General features: G+C 41.2%; 1 protein-coding gene across 2 annotated transcripts in view; it reads left to right on the top strand.

Annotated features, from left to right (window-relative positions):
* LOC134357342 (guanine nucleotide-binding protein G(q) subunit alpha) overlaps nt 1–23,805 on the top strand; it is a 234,883-nt gene that overhangs the window by 43,954 nt on the left and 167,124 nt on the right. The gene's annotated exons all lie outside the window — the stretch shown is intronic.

Raw genomic sequence — 23,805 nt, 5'->3', positions numbered from 1 at the left:
AATATTTTCAACTGTTTTTAACATGGTGGTCATGGTGCTTCCCTGTAATCTTAGTAATCATACTCCTGTTGTTTGAGGTAATATTTACTTGTAGGTAGATGGTTGTTGCAGGTTAATTCCTACTGGGACTGCCGCAGTTAACTCTAAAGGAATTACTAAACCAACAACCAAGGCCCTATAGGCAACATGAAACCTGGCTACATTGGTTATACCTGTTCACTCAGTTGCTAATTCTTCTCTTCCATATGTTGTCTTTGTTAAAACTAACCATATACGTTTGTGTTCCTAAATGAAGGCATGTTTTGAATTTCATACTTAAGAGAAATGCAGTATGTAACTGGCCCTTTAGCCCGCTGAATCCATATAGACCGTCAATTATCCATCTTTGCTAACCTAGTGTAAATCCCACTTCACTGTGCTTCCCACATTCTCATCAACTGCATCCAGATTTGACATTCCCTGCATAACAGGCAATTTCTTGCACAATTAACCTACCAGCCTAAATGTCATTGGGAAGTGGGTGGTGACCAGAGCATTTGAAACACCAACACACTTAACGGGATCATCAACATTCCTTCTAATTTCTTCACAGCTGTGCAGACTAACCATTGCTCTGAGCAGGAAATTTTTACATGGTCTGAAAACTGCAGCGCTGCAAATGTGTTTTTTTGTACTATGAATATTTTGAATGAGAGTAGGGAAATAACATACAAATACAGTACAACAAAGAAAATCTTTCATGTGTCGTAAAATTTTAAACTTGGATGGCGACGGCATATAGTGAGCTGGCGGTTTATTGATAATGAGCTACCATTTCTATTCTGTGTTTATAGGTTACAATTTGTAACAGTGTTACAATACTGACGATGTAGATACGTTGAAACTCAAAAATATTTCAAAGTAAAAGTTGTGGTATGTTTATTATTTAGAAAATTTATGGATTGTATTCATTAACACAAAATGACAGATTTCAAAATTAACAAATTTCAAAATTATATTAGCATAGTTTCAAAATTATATTAATATTTTATCAAAGAAATTTCCAGCTGCAGGGCACCAAAGGCTATGTGCATGGGAACATTTTAGTTATTGAGCGGTTGCGCACCTGCGCAGTTTAGAGGAAGCAGTGGAGAAAATGCAGATTCTCCACAGACAGGATCTCAGATCAGGATCAAACCTGGGTCTCTGGTGATGCAAGCCAGCAGCTCCATCAGCTGTTTTATATGTGTGACAGGATATATTTTCCTTTCTACAGGTGAAACCTTCTAGGTATTATTGCTATCTGAGCTATAGTTCCTAATTCACATAATTTTGTATTTAGGCCATAATAAGACCATTAGAGGAGCAGAATGAGGCCACTTAGCCCATCGAGTCTGCTCTACCATTCCAGCATGGCTGATTTATTGTCCCTCTCAACCCCATTCTCCTGCCTTTGATGCCCTGACTAATCAAGAACCTCTCAACCTCTGCTTTAAATGAATTCCACAGATTCACCAGCCTCTAGCTAAAGAAATTTCTTCTCATCTCTGTTCTAAATGGACGTCCCTCTATTCTGAGGCTGTGCTCACTGGTCCTGGACTCACCCACTTTAGGAAACATCTTTTCCGCATCCACTTTAGGCCTTTCAGTAGTTGATAAATTTCAATGTGATTCCCTCTCTTTCTTCTAAACTCCAGTGAGTATAGGCCCAGAGCCATCAAATGTTCTTCAAGCATTAGCCCTTTGATTCTGGAATCATTCTTGTGAACTTACTCTGGACGCTTTCCAATGTCAGCACATCTTTTCTTTGATAAGGGGTTCAAAACTGCTCACAATACTTCAAGTATGGTCTAACCAATGCCTTATAAAGCCTCAGCATTACATTTTTGCTTTTATATTCTCATCCTCTCAAAATGAATGCTAATATTGCATTTGCCTTCTTTACCACTGACTCAACCTCTAAGTTAATCTTTAGGGAATCCTGCAGAAAGATTCCCAAGTCCCTTTGCACCTGGGATTTTTGAATTTTCTCCCCATTTAGAAAATAGTCTGTGCCTTTATTCTTTCAAGCAAAACGCATGACCATACACTTCCCTACACTATCTGCCTCTTTTTTTGCCCATTCTTCCAATTTGTCCAAGCCCTTCAGCAGGCTCCCTGCTTCCTCAGTGCTACCTGCCACTCAACCTAGCTTTGTATCATCTGTAAATGGGGACAAAACCATGAATTATGTCATTCAAATTGTTGACATATAAAGTGAAAAGAAGCAGTCTCAATACTGACCCCTGCAGAACACCACATGTCACTCAGACACGAGGAAATCTGCAGATGCTGGAAATTCAGGCAACACACACAAAATGCTGGTGGAACGCAGCAGGCCTGACAGCATCCATAGGAAGAAGCACAGTTGACGTTTTGGGCCGAGACCCTTCGTCAGGACTAACTGAAAGAAGAGATAGTAAGAGATTTGAAAGGGGGAGGGGGAGATCCAAAATGATAGGAGAAGACAGGAGGGGGAGGGATGGAGCCAAGAGCTGGGAAGTTGATTGGCAAAAGGGATACAAGGCTGGAGAAGGAAGAGGATCATGGGATGGGAGGCCTAGGGGGAAAGAAAGGGGGAGGGGAGCGCCAGAGGAAGATGGAGAGCAGGGAAGGAGTAACTGTGAGGGGGACAGAGAGGAAAAAAGGGAAAAAATAATAAATAAATAAATAAGGGATGGGGTAAGAAAGGGAGGAGGGACATTAACAGAAGTTAGAGAAGTCAATATTCATGCCATCAGGTTGGAGGCTACCCAGACGGAATACAAGGTGTTGTTCCCCCAACCTGAGTGTGGCTTCATCTTCCTCTACTGTCAAGATGAAGCCACACTCAGGTTGGGGGAACAACACCTTGTATTCCGTCTGGGTAGCCTCCAACCTGATGGCATGAACATTGACTTCTCTAACTTCTGTTAATGCCCCTCCTCCCTTTCTTACCCCATCCCTTATTGATTTTTTATTTCCCCTTTCTTTCTCTCTCTTTTTTCTCCCTCTGTCCCTCTCACTATATCTTCTTCTGGTACTCCCCTCCCCCTTTCTTTCTCCCGAGGCCTCCTGTCCCATGATCCTCTCCCTTCTCCAGCCTTGTGTCCCTTTTGCCAACCAACTTTCCAGCTCTTAGCTCCATCCCTCCCCCTCCCATCTTCTCCTATCATTTCGGATCTCCCCCTCCCCCTCCCACTTTCAAATCTCTGATTATCTCTTCTTTCAGTTAGTCCTGATGAAGGGTCTCGGCCCAAAATCTTGACTGTGCTTCTTCCTATGGATGCTGTCTGGCCTGCTGCGTTCCACCACCATTTTGTGTATACCACTTGTCACTGGCAGCTTATCAGAATAGGACCTCTTTATTTCACCTCTTTACCTTCAGGTTATCAGCCAATCTTCCAAACATACTAGTATCTTTCCTGCAATACCATGGGTCCTCATCTTGTTAAGCAGCCTCATGTACGGCACCTTGTCAAAGGCCTTCTGAAAATCCAAGTAAACAACATCCACTGTTTCTCCTTTGTCTATCTTGCCTTTTATTTCCTCAAAGAATTCCAACAGATTTGTCGGGCAATATTTCCCCTTAAGGAAACCATACTGACTTTGACCTATTTTATCATGTGCCTCCAAGTACCCTGAACCCTCATCCTTAATAATGTGCTCCAAAATCTTCCCAAGTACCGAAGTCAGGCTAACTGGCCTATAATTTCCATTCTTCTACTCCCTCCCTTCTTGAAGAGCAGAATGACATTTGCAATTTTCCAGGCCTCTGGAACCATTCCAGTATCTAGTGATTCTTGAATGATTATTAGTAATGTCTCTACGATTTCTTCAGCTACCCATTTCAGAACCCTGCAGTGCAGTCCATCTGGTCCAGGTGACTTACCTATCTTCAGAGCTTTCAGCTTCCAGAGCATCTTAGTAACAGCAACAACACACACTTCTACCCACTTGACACTGTTGAATTTCTGGTATACTGCTCGTGTCTTCCACTGATGCAAAATACTTATTAAGTTCATTTGCCATTTATTTCTTTGATCCCCATTATTACCTGTCCAGCGTCATTTCCAGCTGTCCAATATCTACTCTCACTTCTCTTTTACTCTCTATATAACTGAAAAACCTTTTGGAATCCTCTTTGATGTTATCAGCAAACTTACCTTCATATTTCATTTTTTTACTCTCCTTATGGTTTTTTTGTGCCTTCCTGTTGGTTTTTAAAAGCTTCTCAATCCTCTAACTTCCCACTTTTTTTTCTCTATTACATGCCCTCTTGCTTTAATGCTGTCTTTGACTTCCCTTGTCATCCTATTCTCTCTTTTGAGCACACCTTCAACTCTGGGATGTATCTATCCTGCACCTCCCAAATTGCCCACAGAAATTCCAGCCATGGCTGTTCTTCTGCCATTCCTGATAGTGTGCCTTCCAGTTAGCATTGGCCAGCTCCTCTCATGCCTCTGGTTCTCTTTTACTCCACTGTAATACCGATAAATCTGATTTTAGGTTTTCCCTCTCAAACTGCGGGGTGAATTCTGTCATGTTAAGATCAGTAGCCTTCTAAGGGGTTCTTTACCTCAAGCTCCCGAATCAAATCTGGTTCACTACACAACACCCAATCCAGAATTGCTTTCTCCTAGTGGGCTGAACTACAAATTGCTCTATAAAGCCATCTTATAGGCATTCTACAAATTCACTCTTTTGTGATCCAGTAACAACATGATTTTTCTAACCTGCCTGCGTATTGAAATCCCCCTTGACTATCATAACACTGCGTTATTACATGCCTTTTCTATTTCACATTGAAACTTGTATCCCACATCCTGGCTGCTGTTTGAAAACCTGTATGTAATTCCCGACAGGATCTTTTTGCACTTGCAGTTGCGGAAACATAGAATCAGATTTACTATCACCAGTATGTGTTGTGAAATTTGTTAACTTAGCAGCAGCAATACAATGCATGATAATATAGAAAGAAAAAATAAGTAAATCGATTATATATGTATTGTAAATAGTTAGATTTAAAAATGGTGCAAAACAGAAATAATAAAAAAAAGTGAGGTAGTGTTCATGAGTTCAATGTCCATTTAGGAATCATATGGCAGAGGGGAAGAAGCTGTTTCTGAATCATTGAGAGTGTGCCTTCAGGGCTTCTGTACTTCCTTCCTGATGGCAACAATGAGAAGAGGTCATGTCCTGGGTGATCGGGTCCTTAATCATGGACGTTGCCTTTCTGAGGTACTGCCCCTTGAAGATCTTTGGATACTACGGAGGCTAGTATCCAAGGTGGAGCTGACTAATTTTACAACTTCCTGTAACTTCTTTTGGTCCTGTTCAGTAGCAACCGCCCCCCCCGCCCCCCATACCAGACAGTGATGCAGCCTCTCAGAATGCTCCCCATGGTATATCTATAGAAGTTCTCAAGTGTTTCAGGTGACAAACTAAATCTCATCAAACTCCTAATGAAGTATAGCTGCAATTTTGCCACCTTTACTGCTGCACTGATATGTTGGGACCAGTTCCTCAGAGATCTTGACACCCAGGAATTTGAAATTACTCACTTTCCCTACTCCTGATCCCTCCTTGAGGATTGGTTCCTGTTCTCTCGTTTTAGCCTTCCTGAAGTCCACAATCAGTTCTTTCATGCTACTGACTTTGAGAGCAAGGTGCTTGTTTTCACACCACACATCTAACTGGTATATCTCACTCCTGTACACCCTCTCATCTCCACCTGAGATTCTACTAACAATGGTTGTATCATCAGCAAACTTATAGATAGCATTTGAGCTATACCTAGTCACACAGTCATGGATATAAAGGGAGTTGAGCAGTGGGCTAAGCACATACCCCTAAGGTGCACTAGTGTTGATCATCAGCGAAGTGAAGCTATTATGACCAATCTGCACAGATTGTGGTCTTCCGGTTAGGAAGTCAAGGATCCAATTGCAGAGGGAGGTACAGAGCCCCAGGTTCTGCAGCTTATCAATCGGGACTGTAGGAATGACAGTGTTAAATGCTGAGCTACAATCAATGAACAGCATCCTGGCGTGGGTATTTGTATTGTCCAGGTGATGCAAGACCATGTGGAGAGCCATTGAGGTTGCATCTGCCATAGACCTATTGTGGAGATAGGCAAATTGCAATGGGTTCAGATCCTTGCTGAGGCAGGAGTTGATTCTAGCCAGGACCAACCTCTCAAAGCATTTCATCACCATGGATGTGAGTGCTACTGGATGATACTACTATTTAGGCCCTGGTATAATTGTTGCCTTAATGAAGCAAGTGGGAACTTCAGACCGTAGCAGTGAGAGGTTGAAGATGTCCTTGAATACTCCCGCTAGTTGGTTGGCAGAAGTTTCAGAGTCTTGCCAGGGGCATGCCACCTTGCGAAGGTCCGTCCCCTGGAAGACAGCCTGACATTGGCCTCCGAGACAGAGATCACAGGGTCATTGGGTGCAGCAAGGATCTTCAAAACTGTTATATTTTTCCTTTCAAAGTGGGCATAAGAGGCGTAGAGCTCATCTGGTAGTGAAGCATCACTGCCATTCATGCTATTGGGTTTCACTTTGTAGGAAGTAATGTCCCGCAAACCCTGCATCCAGTATCGGCTCATCCTTGCTCAGAATTATTTTTTCACTCTTGAAATAGCCCTCACAAGTCATACCTGGTGTTCTTGTGTAGACCTGGGTCACCAGACTGAAATGCTACAGATCTAGCCCCCAACAGATGACGGACCTCCTGGTTCATCCACGGCTTTTGGTTTGGGAATGTACAGCAAGTTTTTGTAGGCACTCACTCATCCACACAAGTTTTAATGAAGTTGGTAACAACTGCAGCATACTCATCCAGGTTCGAAGATGGGCCCTAAATACAGTCCAGTCCTCTGATTCAAAGCACTCCTGTGCTTCCCTTGTCCATACCTTTTTGGTCCTCACAACTGGTGCTATAGTTTTCAGTCACTGCCTATACTCAGGGAGTAGAATTACAGCCCGAGCAGACTGTCCAAAATGTGGGTGGGGAATAGCATAGTATGCATTTTTGATGGTGGTATAACAGTGGTCCAATGTGTTGTTTCCTCTGGTACTACAAGTAATTCGTTGATGGTAATTATTTAGTGACTTTTTCATGCTGGTCTGGTTAAAATTACCCAAAATGATGGTGAAGGTGTCTGGGTGTGCTGTTTCATGCATGTTGATCACATCGCTCAGATCATCTAGAGCAGGATTCCCCAACCTTTTTTGCACTGCGGACCGTTTTAATATTGACAATATTCTTGCGGACCGGCCGACCCGGGGGTGGGCGGGGGGGGGGTGTTCAAGTACAGTTAAACTCACCTCAACATGTCTTTTACAGTTAGGGTTGCCAACTTTCTCACTCCCAAATAAGGGACAAAAGTAGCAGGCAAATCCTGACGAAGGGTCCCGGCCTGAAACGTCAACTGTACCTCTTCCTATAGATGCTGCCTGGCCTGCTGCATTCACCAGCATTTTTTGTGTGTGTTGACAGGACACTTGTATTTACCCCCTGAAAGACTACCATGACCATGAAGCCTTGAGCAGGCACCTGTGTGCACATGTGTGACGTGCGCATGTGCGTACGTGCTGATTTTTTTCCCCCCACAAAATGGTTTTGGCTTAATCGCCCCAACTTACACTGTACATACATTATTTCTACTTTATATAGGCTATGTATTTATCATATCATTCCTGCTTTTACTATACGTTAGTGTTATTTTAGGTTTGATGTATTATTTGGTATGATTTGGTAGGTTATTTTTTGGGTCTGGGAACGCTCAAAAATTTTTCCCATATAAATTAATGGTAATTGCTTCTTCGCTTTACGCCATTTTGGCACGGAAGGTTTCATAGGAATGCTCTACCTTAGCGGGGGAAATACGGGACAAGGGCGGTCCTGTGTGGGACAAACCAATTTAGCCCAATATGCGGGATGTCCCGGCTAATACGGGACAGTTGGCAACCCTATGTTCAAGTTCAACAGTGTGTGACAGGGAATGAGGAAAGGTGCAGCTGACTCGTATCGTTTCCTCGTGGCCCGGTACCGGTCCGCGGCCTGGTGGTTGGGGTCCGCTGATCTAGAGCCGGTTTGACATTGGCCTGAGGTGGAATGTACACCGCTACCAAAATGATCACTAGTTTCTGGACTTTACCCACACGGATTCTGCATCTTCCAATCCTATGTCACCACTTTCTAAGGATTTGAATTCATTTTTTACCGACAGAGGCACCTCCTCCCCTCTGCTTACCTGCCTGTCCTTTCGATACAAGGGAGCATAACTTAGATGTTATGCTCCCAACAATAATCTACTTTCACCCACATCTCATGCATAAATTTGTACATAATGTACGTAAATTACTATTTTAATATGTGACTGCATTTGGAGTTTACATGAGAATAGTTTACATGAGATAGTAATGACTAAGGTTAGCAATTGTGCCAAAATGGGGATTAAGGAGGTTTAGGGTTAATAGGGATGAATATTATCTATCACAATCTGATGGTAGATGTCTTAATTAATTAACCTTGGCCTTCAATTCCAAAAGATTATTTTTGTTTTTCAGATATTATATCTTTTGCAAACAAAAATAGTTGGTTTACTTGGGCTCTGTATGTGTCACAATTGAGTTTTATATTATTTGTCCGAATGAGTGGAAAACCTGAATTTATAGACAGGTGCTGTAGGTTTTCTTTTTTGTAAAACCTCCAAATTTGTGTTGCAAATTGGCTAATCTATTGCTGCAGGGGGAAAAAAAAGAAAACTTAAAAAAAAATGTTTATATTGATACAAGAACATAAATTTTACAGCCTGCTAAACTACTTACTGTGCTGGTTTGTTGTTGGATCCGAAAGGTTTTACTGCCAGATTGAGTAGGTTGATGGATCTGGTAACACAACGTGAAATAAAGTCACTCAGTATGACTCCACTTTGCTTCGCTTTACTTCAAGGTCTGTTGTGAATATACTGCAAAAAAATGTGCAATTCAAATGCAATCAGACCCCACTTAACGCTGAGGATGCGTTCCTTGGAGATGGAGCACTATGTGTATCAACGCTGTGTGGGGTCATGATAACATTACGTCAATAGATGTGTGCCTGATTTTTAAAAAAAATCAAACCCGGGATGTATGATGTATTATTTAATGTATACACAGTAATTTGTGGAGTAACAAACATGCAAATTGGCCTAACCTGTACATCAGTGGAACAGCAACACATCACAGCAGCAGTGGAGGGAAGCTGGCGGTGGTTACATCTTCGAGGAGGGACCAGGCTGTGGATCCTCCTCTTACTTTAGCTTCTTCTTTAAGACGGCGCGAGGTCTCACTGTGTGTTTTCTTAAGTTTCCTCTCATGGACTAGTTGTCGGTGACAGGAAATCATGTCGAAGACACATCTCTTTGCCTTTCTGCTGCACTCCCAGTGCTTTTCGTAGACATCGTAGATGGTGTACCCTTACTGGAAGTTGCAGGCCGTTTTCCAGACATCATGGGTGAAAAAATGGAATAAATTAGTGACGGAGCAAGAATGTGAGGGGGAGGCAGAGCGTGATCTGATACGTGATTGGCTGTGAGCCTGTGTAAAGCACTCTAATGGGCTGATTGAATGTTTACTGTAATGGCGGCTGCTCTTGAGAAGTTTTAACTGTTGTTTAGAATGAATTTTCATCATTTTTAAAATTTTCATGAAAAGATTGGATAACCGTTGTAACGAATCGGCGCTCTGTGGGGTAGTGTTATGTGGGGTCTGAATGCAGTTGAACCACACAACTGCTTTACGAGGACACTTGTAATACCACAATATCATGGCAGTTGAACATACCCAATTATCTCCTAGTAGTACTGATGAAATCTTGTGACATACAATTACAGAAGTGTGATTGCACCAGGATTTGGCTAATAATGTTGAGTCTACTATTTGAAACCCAGCAGTCAAACTATGATAATTTCTGTTTTCTTCAGTGCTGGATATTTTTCACATTGGCAGCAGGAAAATGCAAGCTGTAAAAGAAATGAGCTCTGATATTTAACACTGTTAAATTGTGTGTTCTGTACTAACAGTCATAGTCATACAGTATAGAAACAAGCCCTTTACTCAAACGAGTTTGTGCCAACCATCAAGCTGCTACATGTACTCATCCTACACTAATCTCATTTTACTCTCCCACATTTCCATGTACTTCCCTACTTTCCTGACTCTATCCCACACCCCTACCCCCACTCCATCCGTGTGCCCACTCCAACTTTCTAACACTCACCTGCACACCACAAACAGTTTTTTGGACAGTTAACTAATGAACCTGCAGGAAACCAATGTGCCCACGGGAAGAATTGCACACGGACCACTTTGCTGGTTGGGATCAAATCGTAGGCATAGGACCTATAAAGTAGCAGCATTGCTCTTTGTGCTATGAAAGGGGCCTTTAAAGTGTCCTATTCACCTACTCCCAATTAACTTAGAAATCCTAGGAGTTTTGGTAAACATAATTTCCTTTCTGAAATTGCTGAAGTGTCCAGTTGTTTTAAAATGCAGGAGATTCTGGGGATTGACTAGATCAAGTCAACATGCAAAACATGCACAGTCTCTGCAATGTTTCCAATTTAAAGACAAACACGTCTCTGGATTTAAGTTAGTAGGAGTAAAGGGCTAAATACAACCATAAACGCTAAATGTTTCAGAACTGATAACTTAAAACAAGAGTAAGAAAAGCTGGCGACGTCTGCCAGGTTAATTTGTGGATAAAATTGACCTGTCAATATTCTAGCATTGCTTTTTTAAAAAATCTGGATCTTAAGATATGAGTCTTCAATCATAAGAAGGAACCAAGGAGGGAAATGAGTTCAAGTGTAACATACTTTGTGGGGAGATAAAAGAGCTGTCAGATGGTTCAGTATGGAAGAGGAATTTGTTAATTGATGAGTACTAATATGGGCTGATAAAGGGAGAGATTAATAAGGCAGTAAAGAAATTCTGAGAATCTGTAAGGTGCTTCACTAGATTGGTTCAGTTGGAGAGAAAGAAATGAATGTTATTGGAGGAGTCAGCAATCCGGGAATCCAGGAGTCAATGAAAAGCAAACTTACTTCATCAGCAAAATATTTATAAGTTAAACTTATTTTAGTATTGAAGTTTCATTGGATCATCCAAAACAAAATCCTAACAACATGCCTTCTTTTTCTTGACATTTGATAGTGATGTGCAAAAGTTTTTGCATGAATGGGTGAAAAGTTTGTGGGTAGCTTGGAAGGGTTTCCCTTTCCATTTCCTATTGCTCTGTTCTTTAAAAGCCATTCAGATGAAATAGTTTTACGTTCTGAGGGCATCTGAAATACTGAATGAGTTTGCTTTTTGCTGGCACTGTAACTGACTTCCAGCATTTGCTACTTTTGTTTCTGTATATTTTGATTTGAATTTACTCTTGTTCTGATGAAATATGTCTGTCAGTGATTTCTGTTTTGATGCAAAACAACCACAAGAGTACTGATAATCCCTGAGGTCAAGATCGTGAAATATTGATCGACTCAGGTTATTCAAGGATGTTATTTGTGCATAATTGACAATTTCTGATACATGTTGCATCATCATAATGACCAATGTTATTTAAATAAGATTTTAATTATGATTTTCTTTTGGGGATTAACTTGCTTTCATTTGTTTTAACTGATTTTTTTTTAATGTGATAACTTGGGAACAATAAAAAAAAATGCTCAAAAGTGAAAATGTTTTCAGTTATTTATTGTTTTACCACATTTTTGACCTTTCGTATACTTTAAAGCAAAGTTTAGTTTAATCCTGCGGAAGGGTCTCGGCCCGAAACATCGACTACTTTTTTCCATTGATGCTGTCTGGCCTGCTGAGTTCCTCCAGCATTTTGTGTATTGTTTAGTTTAATAACCTCTATTTCTATCAATTTATTTTAAAAGTTGTGCTTTGTATTACTTGAGATGAAATTCAAGTAATGGTGGATCTTCCTTTGTGATGATGTTCTTCTGTGGGCTTGTTAGCTTCAGTAGGAATACGAGTATTTCCACTTAGGATTTGGACAAGGTTTCATCAGCCGACGGTCTATCAATTTTCATTCTGCATTATCTGCTGCTTTACTGTACTCTCCAATTGGTGGTATTATTTCTTTTTAGGTAGTACTAGTTTCATTAGGTTAATAGGCATTTGAAATGATCAGGAAGATGTACTGTGTGCAGTTTTGGTCTCCAAATTTGAGGAGGGACATTCTTGCTATTGAGGGAGTGCAGCGTAGGTTCACAAGGTTAATTCCCGAGATGGTGGGACTGTCATATATCGAATGATTGGAGCGACTGGGCTTGTATACCCTGGAATTTAGAAGGCTGAGAGGGGATCTTATTGAAACATAGAAGATTATTAAGGGATTGGACATGCTGGATGCAGGAAGCATGTTCCCGCTGATGGGTGAGTCCAGAACCAGAGGCCACAGTTTAAGAATAAGAGGTAGGCCATTTAGAACGGAGTTGAGGAAAAACTTTTTCACCCAGAGAGTGGTGGATGTATGGAATGCTCTGCCCCAGAAGGCTGTGGCGGCCAAGTCTCTGGATGCTTTGAAGAAAGAGATGGAGAGAGCTCTTAAAGATAGTGGAATCAAAGTTTATGGGGATAAGGCAGGAACTGGATACCGATTGTGGACGATCAGCCATGATCACAGTGAATGGCGGTGCTGGCTCGAAGGGCCAAATGGCCTACTCCTGCATCTATTGTCTATTGTCTATTGTTCACATTAATGTATCATTCTCAGCAAATGCCACCAGCATTATCGCAACAGGTCTAGTTAGGATTAGTCAACCATGCATTACCACTATACAATATTATGTAATCACTATGGCAGTTAAGTCCAAGTCAGATGGAACCCTCACAATTCTTATGTATAAATGAAGACATCTCCCTCGTCCTAGAATGAAAAGCCTCATCCTGAGAGCAGATGCGGCAGAGACGGAGGAATTGCGAGAAGGGGATGGCGTTTTTGCAAGAGACAGGGTGAGAAGAGGAATAGTCCAGATAGCTGTGAGAGTCAGTAGGCTTATAGTAGACATCAGTGGATAAGCTGTCTCCAGAGACAGAGACAGAAAGATCTAGAAAGGGGAGGGAGGTGTCGGAAATGGACCAGGTAAACTTGAGGGCAGGGTGAAAGTTGGAGGCAAAGTTAATAAAGTCAACGAGTTCTGCATGCGTGCAGGAAGCAGCGCCAATGCAGTCGTCGATGTAGCGAAGGAAAAGTGGGGGACAGATACCAGAATAGGCACGGAACATAGATTGTTCCACAAACCCAACAAAAAGGCAGGCATAGCTAGGACCCATACGGGTGCCCATAGCTACACCTTTAGTTTGGAGGAAATGGGAGGAACAAAAGGAGAAATTATTAAGAGTAAGGACTAATTCCGCTAGACGGAGCAGAGTGGTGGTAGAGGGGAACTGATTAGGTCTGGAATCCAAAAAGAAGCGTAGAGCTTTGAGACCTTCCTGATGGGGGATGGAAGTATATAAGGACTGGACATCCATGGTGAAAATAAAGCGGTGGGGGCCAGGGAACTTAAAATCATCGAAAAGTTTAAGAGCGTGAGAAGTGTCACAAACATAGGTCGGAAGGGATTGAACAAGGGGTGATAAAACAGTGTCGAGGTATGCAGAAACGAGTTCGGTGGGGCAGGAGCAAGCTGAGGCAATAGGTCGGCCAGGACAGGCAGATTTGTGGATCTTGGGTAGGAGGTAGAAACGGGAAGTGCGGGGTGTGGGAACTATAAGGTTGGTAGCAGTGGATGGGAGATCCCCTGAGCGGATAAAGTCGGTGATAGTGTGGGAGACAATGGCCTGGTGCTCCTTAGTGGGGTCACGATCGAGGGGTAAATAAGAGGAGGTATCCGCGAGTTGTCGCTGCGCCTTGGCAAGGTAGAGGTCAGTATGCCAGACTACAACAGCACCCCCCTTATCAGCGGGTTTAATAATAAGGTTAGGATTAGTGCGGAGGGAGTGGAGAGCAGAGCGTTCCGAAGGAGTGAGGTTGGAGATTATTAAGGGATTGGACACGCTGGAGGCAGGAAGCATGTTCCCGCTGATGGGTGAGTCTGGAACCAGAGGCCACAGTTTAAGAATAAGGGGTAGGCCATTTAGAACGAAGATGAGGAAAAACTTTTTCACCCAGAGAGTGGTGGATATATGGAATGCTGTGGAGGCCAAGTCTCTGGATGCTTTCAAGAAAGAGATGGATAGAGCTCTTAAAGGTAGCGGAATCAAAGGGTTATGGGGATAAGGCAGGAACTGGATACTGATTGTGGATGATCAGCCATGATCACAGTGAATGGCGGTGCTGACTCAAAGGACCGAATGGCCCACTCCTGCACCTATTGTCTATTGAAAGTTTTCTGAAATTGGATTGTACCTATACTTACTTTGATTGCATTCCCAGAAGTGCATGTGCCAGTGGAACTGGGGCTAAAGTTGGTCTTTTTTGCATTTTCAGGCTGGGTTACTGACGGCATTACTGTGCTGAGAACCTGGCAAAACCCTTTCATTTCAAATTATTGTGCTGGCAGTCTAGTATCGGGCACACCCATGATATTTAAGCTGATCACGGCGTTGCTTAAGTGTGAAGTGAACCTTCGAAGGTGTCTATGTAGATTAGTGTTGGGCAGGCTGGGGGAGGCAACAGAGTTGCTCAGCTTTGTGTGAATGAAGCTGCTGTTTCTCCCCCGCCTCTTTACATGGCTCTAGAGCTCTCCAACACAGTCTCCTCTTTGATAACAAGCTCAATGGTGATCAGTGGCTATTCAACTTGTTACTGAAGAGCAGTGTTCGAGTTGATGAGAGTTATGCAACCAACAAAGAAGAAATAGAAGCGACCATTACATCCCACCCGGAGGTACTGTAGGTGACAGTCAGTTGGATCCAGACTGTCTGTCAACAAACGGAGAAGTCAGTTTGCAACAAGGGCTTGCACCCACTGTGGTGTGAGCAAAAGACTTTTGTGCAGAACAGTTAGGATCCAGAATGGATTGCCAGGGATAATGGTGGAGTTATATTCATGTTTAGCAATCAGAGGGCAGCAGGATCAGTTTCTGAAAGGAAAGAACTTGCCATGTTGTGGGGCTAGGATTAGCTGAATTGCTCTTTGTACAGGTAAAGTCTGGACTTAATTAGCTGATTGGGCTCCTGTGCTGCACATTGCTTACATGCTATGATTCATTCTGAGTGGCTATAGTTGGAAATGACACTCTTTATGGGAAGTGGTAAAAAGGAAGCTAGAAGTAATATTGATTTCGATCTTGCACGTAACTTGCTAAGCTAATTATTTAGCTGAAGACTATTATATTTATAGCACCACAGTAGAATAATAGTTGCGTAACAGTTAGCTTGATGGTATCACAGCTCAGGGTGTTGGATTCTGAGTTCAGTCCTGATGTCCTTTCTAAGGAGTCTCTGTATGTTTTTCCTGTGGAATCTCTTCCTCAGGAGCTCCGGTTTCTTCCCACAGTCCAAAGGCTTGTAGAGTTAGGTTAATTGGTCTTTGGAAGATTGTCCTGTGATTGGGTTAGGGTAAAATCAGGGTTGTTGGGGGTTGCTGGGTGGCCTGGTTCGAAGGGCTTGTTCCCTGCTGTATCTCTAAAGGAAAATAAATATAGTTAATTGTGCTGCTAGCTCTGTCAACCTGAGGTAAATCAGGTAACCAAATGCAGACGTGAAATAAGACCAACATCCAGTTCAGTTAGTAAAATGGGCAAATTGTCAATTTAACAGTTTAAATATTTTACAACATATTGATTGAATTATGAATTTCTTAGGTTTGTCTTAAATCGTAAAGATAACTAATATTAACTAAATCTTCATTGTTTATTTTCTGAATTATATCCTTGCATGCATGCAATAATGTGAGTTTTTATTCTTGGCAAATCTTACTGAATTTACTCAGTAATGTAAATAAAATGATGAATTTGGTATTGTTTGTTAAATGTATTATAACATGGGTGTTGTTATCTCAGAATGTTTTTCTAGTTTCTTTTTTTTTAAATGTAGTTTAAAATGCAATATCTGCACACTAGAAGTTTGACTTCTGAGACATCATGGTTGCAAGTAGTAGTTATAATGTTAACCGTGATACAAAGAATGCATTTATATAAAAACTACTTGCAAACATTTTCAATAATCTGCTTCGAAGGGTAGTGAACAACAATTGCTATGGGATGAATAGCCCTTGCTTGTTTTGCCAAGCTGAAAGTACTGGAAGGAAAATGAGCATGGGAGATTGGAATGAATAGGGAGGGTGACTGTACAACTTATTAACCAATTAGACTGAGAAGAATGTGAATTGAATATGTGACAGAATGTGGGTCGGAATGAGCGAGAACATTCACTTACGTAATGTAAATATTTATGATTAAGAGAAACTGGATAAAGAAAAAAAGGGGAATTTGCATATTTTCTCAAAAGCCTCCAGAAATTTGAATGAAGTAGATGATCCTTGGAAGAAAGGTTATTACTTCATCATTTAAAGGATGCTTTGACTGAAGTGGCAAGACTAAATTTTCAGTTGCAAGTTTAACTTTTATCACGCAAATAAATCAGTTAATGAGTTTCAGCGGAGAACAACGTTTAATAAATATCTGTATCTTAGTTGATGACAGAGCAGGCTCAAAGGATTTTATTGTCTAGTTCTGCATTTTACTTGTAAAATATATATTTTTACAATTAGTAATACTGATTCAACAGTATCAATATTGGTAATTTAATGATTTAGACTTATTTTTAAAGGCAGACATCACTGTTGACTAGTTGAAACAAATATTCTTTTGGATCACCTGAAGTCAGTAAATAATGTGGCCCATCACTTCTGTAGAAGGTTTGTAGTGAATATCAGGGGCAGTCATGTTATGCTCACTGAGTTTTCTACCCTTTATGTGCAATATTGCAAATTTTGAAGTGGTCTTTGATCATAGTGGTGGTTCATTATGTTGTGAATCTGCTGCTCAGAAATTACATAATTTGTCAAGTATTTTCTGACCACTGTCAATTTAAAAATCTTCCAATTCTGATTATTTTGTCTTAACATTTTTCTGCTTTGACTTTTTTTTCTTCTTCTTTTTCTTTGGAAACCTTTCCTTCACTGTGAATGAAGGGATTTACTTCAGGCTCATCATCAAACTCTGATGAAGAGCACCAGTTGGCTGAGGTATAGACTTCCAATGTGGAAGAGACGGAGTGGCTAAAGTCCTCCTTTTAGCATCCATATTCCTTATGCTTTTATCCTGTTCCACTTTCTTATTCATAACCTAAAATCTTGCTGAACTGTTAAATAATTCCTTCGATATTTTATTCTTTGTATCAACTGCATGAGCTCATTTGCATCTTTCCTTTCCCTCGTCCTTCAGATCCTTCTGATATAAAACCTAGTTTCAATTTGAGTGCAGAGACTTTATGCTGCTGAATTAATCAGACCATTCTATCCCATAACACGCATAGAGCACTACAGCAACAGATCCTTTGACCCATAATGTTGTGCTGCGCTAATTAAATGCAGACTAATATCCCTCCATTTTCTGCACATAAATGTGTCTGTCTAAGGACCTCTTAAATGCTTCTTTTGAATGTACCAATGGGGGCACATTCCAGAAATTACTGAGCTTCTGAGCATACAGAGCATCTGGGGGACAGTGACCACCGCTCCTTGGCCTTTAACATTATCACAGAAAAGGATAGATTCAGAGAGGACATGAAAATTTTTAATTGGGGAAGGGCAAATTATGAGGCTATAAGGCTACAACTTGCGGGTGTGAATTGGGATGATGATTTTGCAGAGAAATGTACTATGGACATGTGGTCGATGTTTGGGGATCTCTTGCAGGATGTTAGGGATAAATTTGTCCCGTTGAGGAAGATAAAGAATGGCAGAGTGAAGGAACCATGGGTGACAAGTGAGGTGGAGAATCTAGTCAGGTGGAAGAAGGCAGCATACATGAGGTTTAGGAAGCAAGGATCAGATGGGTCTATTGGGGAATATAGGGTAGCGAGAAAGGAGCTTAAGAAGGGGCTGAGGAGAGCAAGAAGGGGGCATGAGAAGACCTTGGCAAGTAGGCTAAAGGAAAACCCCAAGGCATTCTTCAATTATGTGAAGAACAAAATGATGACAGGAGTGCAGATAGGACCGATTAGAGATAAAGGTGGGAAGATATGCCTGGAGACTGTGGAAGTGAGCGAGGTCCTTAGTGAATACTTCTCTTTGGTATTCACCAATGAGAGGGAACTTGTTGGTGAGGACAATATGAGTGAGGTTGATGTTCTGAAGCATGTTGATATTAAGGGAGAGGAGGTGTTGGAGTTGTTAAAATACATTAGAACGGATAAGTCCCCGGGGCCTGATGGAATATTCTCCAGGCTGCTCCACGAGGTGAGGGAAGAGATTGCTGAGCCTCTGGCTAGGATCTTTATGTCCTCGTTGTCCACGGGAATGGTACTGGAGGATTGGAGGGAGACGAATGTTGTCCCCTTGTTCAAAAGAGGTAGTAGGGATAGTCCAGGTAATTATAGACCAGTGAGCCTTACGTCTGTGGTGGAAAAGCTGTTGGAAAAGTTTCTTAGAGGTAGGATCTATGGGCATTTAGAGAATCATGGTCTGATTAGGGACAGTCAGCATGGCTTTGTGAAGGGCAGATTGTGTCTAACAAGCCTGATAGAGTTCTTTGAGGAGGTGACCAGGCATACAGATGAGGGTAGTGCAGTGTATGTGATCTACATGGATTTTAGTAAGGCATTTGACAAGGTTCCACATGGTAGGCGTATTCAGAAAGTCAGAAGGCATGGGATCCAGGCAAGTTTGGCCAGGTGGATTCAGAATTGGCTTGCCTGCAGAAAGCAGGGGGTCACTGGTGGAGGGAGTACATTTGAATTGGAGGGTTATGACTGGTGGTGTCCCACAAAGATCGGTTCTGGGACCTCTACTTTTCGAGATTTTGATGAACGACCTGGATGTGGGGGTAGAAGGGTGGGTTGGCAAGTTTGCAGATGACACAAAGATTGGTGGTGTTGTGGATAGTGTAGAGGATTGTCGAAGATTGCAGAGAGACATTGATAGGATGCAGAAGTGGGCTGAGAAGTGGCAGATGGAGTTCAACCCAGAGAAGTGTGAGGTGGTACACTTTGGAAGGACAAACTCCAAGGCAGAGTACAAAGTAAATGGCAGGATACTTGGTAGTGTGGAGGAGCAGAGGGATCTGGGGGTACATGTCCACAAATCCCTGAAAGTTGCCTCACAGGTAGATAGGGTAGTTAAGGAAGCTTATGGAGTGTTAGCTTTCATAAGTCGAGGGATAGAGTTTATGATGCAGCTCTGTAAAACTCTGGTTAGGCCACACTTGGATTACTGTGTCCAGTTCTGGTTGCCTCACTATAGGAAGGATGTGGAAACATTAGAAAGGGTACAGAGGAGATTTACCAGGATGCTGCCTGGTTTAGAGAGTATGCACTATGATCAGAGATTAAGGGAGCTCGGGCTTTACTGTTTGGAAAGGAGACGTGATAGAGATATACAAGATATTAAGAGGAATAGATAGAGTGGATAACCAGCATCTCTTCCCCAGGGCACCACTCCTCAATACAAGCAGACGTGGCTTTAAGGTAAGGGGTGAGAAGTTCAAGGGGGATATTAGAGGAAAGTTTTTTACTCAGAGAGTGGTTGGTGCATGGAATGCACTGCCTGAGTCAGTGGTGGAGGCAGATACACTAGCGAAATTTAAGAGACTACTAGACAGGTATATGGAGGAATTTAAGGTGTTGGGGGGGGGGGTTATATGGGAGGCAGGGTTTAAGGGTGGCACAACCTTGTGGGCCAAAGGGCCTGTACTGTGCTGTACTTCTATGTTCTATAATAGCAATGCATTACATCTCATTGCACTCTTCCAGCAAGTTAATTGCTGCCTTCTAGTTTCCATATTCATTAATATTATACTTAATCTGGTAAAACATAGATGCTTTACCATTGTCAATCAATGTTTGTCGCTGAGCCATGAAGGAGATTTTGAAAGCTCTACCAAAGAAAACTTTTAAAAGTAAATCCTTAAAGGAGGAAAGAAGCATTTAGGACAGTTTAGGTTTTGGTCTTGGGTCTTCAAAGCTGAGTTAGAATTGGAGTATGCAGATATCCATTGAGTTGTACAGTTGGAAATGGTTATAGAAACGGAAGAAAGATCAGGGAAGAATTTGAAATCAAGATAGAGAACCATGAAAATTGAGACCTTGCCTAATTGGAAGCATGTGTAAAGTTACCAAGGATGAGGTAGATGTGTAAATGGGGACCTTGGGCAAGTAAGTACAAAGATATTTGAGTTTTTGGATGACGAGAAGCTGATCAGAGATAGTTTAGCATAGCAAAGGTTTGATTGTGTGTTTTAGCAGCAGATGTATTAAGGCAGAGGATTGGGCACTAATGTCTAATTAATTCTGGAGCACAAAATGAATTGGAAATTCATCTCAGATTGGCACCAAGATGACAAATAATCCACAGCAGCATGAGCTGGTTGTGAAGGGGGATTTAATACAGAGATCCTACTTGCTGTCACTGAACTTAATGAAGGTGAGAGGAATATAAAAAAAAAAGGACAATCAATGAGGCTAACAAAGTGAATCCTTAATATGAACTAGACAGGTCAGAGGAAAAATCTTGGCATTGTTAGGTAAATATACAAATTGCCGTAGCCAAGATACTTGGATAGTCTAGATCTTGTACTTGTTTTCTCAATGTAAATTTTGCTCATGGAAAAGCACATTTTTCATCTTGATTCTATTCCAGAATTGAATGTGAAGATCGTTAAGAGCAGGTAAAGGGCGTTTTGGGCCTCCCATATTTTTCATGGATTGCATTCTTTTATTATGCTATATGTTCAGCCCTTTGCATATGCAGGCATCTGATTCTAGAACTGTGGAGTATTTAATTGTATTTTGGTGAAGTCTCTGTTGAAGGACATAGAGTTACTTCCATAACTTGGAATATTCCTTTTTACTTTTGCTACTCACATTTCATTTATTTTGGGTGATTATGTGTTTCTGCTTTGCATTCTGATAGAGGATAAGATGTTAAATTTTTAACGTCGCTTTCCGCAAGGTATAATTGAAAACCGTATGTTTGAAGTATTCAAGAAATATCAAAGTCAACCATGTTCTGAAGAAAATTCTGGAAGGAATGGAAGTGAAAAGAAATTTGTGCATTGACGCTGGAAGAGAAATAAAAACAGGTTAGCTGCAGGGAAAGTCTTCAAATGTAAGAGAAAATGTCAATAAAATGTTACTTTGAGAATTCAGTAAACACTGTGGCTACAAAAGTAGGTCAGAGGCGTAACATCCTGTGGGGTTTCAGATGTTAGTAAGCTCTTTCCAACATGTTTAAGGCAGAAGTCAGGAGAGTGACAGGACACTTGCAGTATACTTGGCTGAATAAGTGCAGCTCTAAATTATCTTGGCAAAAGCAGCGTGCTCAATGACACAAACGTGGTGTGTGCTGCTGTTCAATGGCAGCCCATCCTTCATTCCAAAAGATTATACCATCCATTTTTTTCCATTACAAAACAAAGATATCGTAGTAATCTTAATAAGTTGATTCAGAACACATTTATTATCAAAGAAAATATAAGTTGAATATAGCAATCATGATCTATGCACATTATGTTGGAGACACAGGCATGGAAACCGGGAGCAAATATGACTTGTAGTAGGTAACATTTGACTCACTGCTGTTTAAAATGAAATAATATGGAATAAAAATGAGTGTGTCCCATAAACACTACCTCACTATTCCTTCTCTGTGCTGTTTATTTAATTGTAACATATTGTAATTTTTTAATGTCTTGTACTGTAGTGTCCCACAAAACAACAAAATTTCGTGATTTATGTTAATAGTAATAAATCTGATTCTGGTGGTCATTTGCCAAGACTTTCAGAGGCTTTGCTGTATTTCTCCATTCTCGGGTTGTGGAAGTGGAGAGGAATGAGTGAAGTAGGCCAGCCACGTCATCAATGCAAAAGGAGCAGGACAGAACTTGAATATAGAGTTAGCAGTTCACTTTGTATCCTGAAATCATTTAGATGGTCAAGGCTCAGTTTCCATAATTTCCATTCTGATTGCTATGTTTGTGTGTTTTCTACAGTATTCACTGCATCAGCTTACGAAGATTAATTAAACAGTACTTGGCTTTCTTGTAACATACACCAACTGGAAGATCAAAAATGGAAATCATGGGAATGGCTTAATTTCCAAGCTCTATCTGCCCATCCATCAACCCCTTCTCACGTGGCTCCACCTTTCATCTGCCTGTTCCTCATCTCTTCATGCTTTCTAGCTCTCGTTTACACTCTGTCCTGATGCAGCATTTTGACCCAAAACTTTGATTGCCCCTCTGTCTCTGGTGATGCTGCCTGACTCACTGACTTTCTAGTAGCTTTTTTTTTGAATTGTTGAGAAATTGACCAACACAATCAGTATAGACATTGTAACAATCTAGTCTCTGCTTTTACTCCTGCTGATTACATTCAGACTTGGGCATTTGCCCAATCTTTCACTATTGCTGAGTCTACATCTTGGAATGTTTAAACTAATGGCTTTGTAGGATCATATTCAACAGTGAATCTTTCTTGGCAACTGGAGAAGCAATAAGTGTAACTGTACAGAAGTTGTTGTTGTTGTTCGTCCATCATTGACGTCGATGAAGACTAGTGCGTGACTTGGATTTAAGTGAGGGAGAGTTGCGCAGCGTCAGCCACACTCTCTCTTCCCAATTCCCATCTGGATCCAGTGGCAAGACAGAGTCTAGACGGCTGGAGATGGGACTAGGCACAGTGGATGACCAGGATGTCTGTACAGAAGTAAATCACAGCTTGTAAATGTTAGTAGATGCAGCAGTTCTTGAAAACTTAAATATACATTTTTTTTTAGAGGCTATCTTCTCTGTGCACTGGCAGGTGCAATACATGTAAATATAGAGTTGTACTCGCAGAGACAGGCCCAGAGAAAAGAATTGGGAGGATATTAAACAATATGCTAAACTCTACAGTTACTGAAGTTGAAAATAAATTAATACACAATCTCACTCATTCGTAGGTTCCCTTTTGTGTATTAACACCTGAATGTTTTACTAACTTCAGCATGAAATATGATTGCAGGGTAGTTTTGTTGAAACCTACCCAAACTTGACGAGCGAGAAAGCAAAATCTTATAACATTCAGAAGACTGACAGTAACACACTGCATGGGAGGATTAAATTTGGATGTGAGGGTTATAGTCCAAGTGCAGGTCGATGGGACCAACCTGAGTAGCAGTTTGGTACGGATTAATTGGGCCAAAGGCCCTGTTTGTGTATTGTTACACTATATGACCATGACAATTACTCATGTGTTTGAACACCTTGCAAAATTGTTAAAGGACTGTGTAGTTGTGCCTCTTATATTTTAGTTTAGACAATAAAATTCCATTGACTTAAAACCACTGACAGCAGTACAACATATGGATTGTTATGTGTGTTATTCTATATTTGAGACTGCAGAAAAGATTTTGGGGCAGTGTTGGAGAGAGAATTATTCAACATCTGATGAAAATAGAAATACAGATTCATACTCTCTGATCTATTTTAAACTGAAATGACGAGTAACCTCCAGTATAGTACCTACTCTTCTTCTCTCTAGTAATCAAGGCCATCACTTTTCCTAGTTTGGATTTCCTGTGGAGAAACTATCTGGAACCAATTTTTCTTTGGTAAAAAAGTGAGATGTGTATGCCAGGCACCAGTTGTCC

Source organism: Mobula hypostoma, chromosome 16, assembly GCF_963921235.1.
Source record: "Mobula hypostoma chromosome 16, sMobHyp1.1, whole genome shotgun sequence".
Taxonomy (NCBI): Eukaryota; Metazoa; Chordata; class Chondrichthyes; order Myliobatiformes; family Myliobatidae; genus Mobula; species Mobula hypostoma.
The sequence above is the reverse complement of the archived record's forward strand: the minus strand, read 5'-3'. Positions and strand labels throughout refer to the sequence as shown.